General features: G+C 46.2%; 1 pseudogene; it reads left to right on the forward strand.

Moving 5' to 3' along the window:
* Window positions 1–1660: 1660 nt before the first annotated feature.
* On the forward strand, window positions 1661–1801 carry LOC147032433 (signal recognition particle RNA; annotated as a pseudogene).
* Window positions 1802–2500: the final 699 nt, after the last annotated feature.

Here is a 2500-nt window from a genome sequence, read left to right on the forward strand (position 1 = left end):
AACGTAAGGCGCCGGCAGCAGATTTGGCCTCCAACAAGCGTCGGAAATATCAGACTGACTTTCTGCAGTACGGATTCACATGCCGAGCCAAAAATGAAGTGGAATATCCACAGTGTGTTCTGTGTTCAGAAGTGCTTGCTCACGAAAGCTTGAAACCAGTGAAATTGAAAAGACATTTACAAACCAAACACCCATCCTACATTGACAAACCATGAGATTTTTTTCGTCGTAACGAGGGAGAACTACAGAGCCAAAAGATGACTGTACGTGAGCACTCTACAATCCCCGTCAAAGCCCTGTTGGCTTCATATAAAGTGGCATACCTGGTTGCTCAATCCAAAAAGCCCCATACTATTGCAGAGAGCCTGATCCACCCAGCAGCGATTGCAATGACCAGAGCTATTCATGGTGAAAAAATAGCTAGCACACTTGAGACTGTTCCACTGTCTAATGACACATTGGCGAGGCGCATTGGTGAAATGGCCAACGACATTAAAGAGCAGCTCGTTGACCGAGTGAAGAAAGGTGGAAGATTTTCCCTCCAAATTGACGAAACAACGGATGTTTCCAGTGATGCGGTTACTTGTTTTTGCAAGATACAGCTACGAGGGGAAAATGTACGAGGATATGTTGTTTTGCTCGACACTTGAAGGAACTTGCACTGGTCGTGACATTTTTAACAAACTGGACAGTAAACTGCGCGAGGAGGGGCTAAGTTGGGAAAATTGCATCTCTGTGTGTACAGATGGAGCTGGCGCCATGCAGGGGACAAGAAGGGGACTGAAAGCTAAAGTTTTGGAAGTGGCGCCGCATGTCAAATTCACTCATTGCATTATTCACAGAGAGGCCCTCGCCAGCAAGAACCTCGAGCCACAACTCCGCAATGTTCTCCAAACAGCAATTAAAATGGTGAACTTCATCAAATCCCGTCCGGTGAATACCAGACTGTTTGCCACACTCTGCCAGGAAATGGGATCGGAACCCGAATCTCTACTATTTCACACAGAGGTCAGATGGCTATCATGGGGGAAAGTTTTAACCAGACTGTTTGAACTGCGTGAGGAGGTTCGCATTTTCCTCTCGTATTGTGGCTCCCCCCTCGCTGACCACCTGACCGACCCCACATGGGTTACTGGCCTTGCATATCTGGTAGGCATATTTGATAAACTGAACAGTCTAAACTTGTCTCTCCAAGGCCCAAACACCAATGTCCTCACGCTTGGTGACAAGGTTACAGCATTTACTAAGAAGCTTGAGCGGTGGGCAGTGCAAGTCGAAGAAGGCAGTGTGGAAATGTTCCCTGAGCTCGATGACTTCATGGACAAATTGGACAAAAGCATCCAAACAATAAAAGGACTTATTACTACTCACCTCAGAAGCCTGCTTGGCCACTTCAATAGGTACTTCCCAAAAGACGACACCCGAGAGAGAAACGACTGGATACGCCAGCCTTTCATCACCTCATCTGCCCGACACCAATCATCGGAGCTTGAGGATGCGCTCTTGGACCTCTCCTCTGACCGCACATTAAAGACCGCTTTTGCCTCATCCACACTGGAGGAATTCTGGCTGTCAGTGGCCGCAGAATACCCAGGACTATCAAAGGCTGCAATTAATATACTCATTCCATTTGGATCTACATACCTTTGTGAGAAGATACACCGGGCGTAGTGGCGTGCGCCTGTAATCCGGCTACTCGGAGGTTTGGGTTGGAGGATCGCTTGAGGACGGGAGCTCTGCGCTGGGCCGCGCTAGGAGAGGGTGTAGAGCAGCCCGGAATCATGGCGAAACCCAATCCTTATCCCTGGGTCGTAAGAGGCGACCAGGGTTGCGTCAGGAACGGTATCCGGCGTAAAACCTGTGCCAAATCAGTATGCGGATCATGACGGATGATCCGCTGTGGCAACCCCTAACAGGAGCAGCCGATAGACGAACAACAACAACAACAACCTTTGTGAGAAGACCTTTTTCTCACTGACATTTATCAAGAACAAATACAGATCACGGCTCATTAGAGTTGAGGATGGTCTTCGTGTTGCAGTCTCCAGCTTAAAACCAAGAATACAGCTGCTTTGTTCAAAGAAACAGGCCCAGACATCCCACTAAAATGAGTAAGTGAATACTATCTGACAATACAAGCCTGTGCCTTTACAGATGTAACTGTTAAAAAAAGAATTATTGTGTGTTATTGTGTTAAATTATTGTGAGTCAGTATTATCTGAATGATTGTGTTCAATCTGAAAAAAAAATGAAACTGAAAACCCATTGAGAATCGTTGTTATAAAGGGGAAAATGCAAAATGAGATGAATGATAATAGGCTACAAGCCTACAACAGGCATAACTGTCATAAGAACTATGAATGAACTGAGAATAATAAGCCTGTAGGGACACTGAAAGGTATTTGCACTGTGCTTAAAGCTGTTTTTCAGGCCCAGCTATATGAGAATGAATGATAATAGCCTATTGCCATCAGCTTGGAAAGCAGTCCTGTTGCCTCCT

The sequence above is a fragment of the Eptatretus burgeri genome, chromosome 2 (assembly GCF_056783735.1).
Source record: "Eptatretus burgeri isolate ZD-2024b chromosome 2, Ebu_testis_v1, whole genome shotgun sequence".
NCBI lineage: Eukaryota > Metazoa > Chordata > Myxini > Myxiniformes > Myxinidae > Eptatretus > Eptatretus burgeri.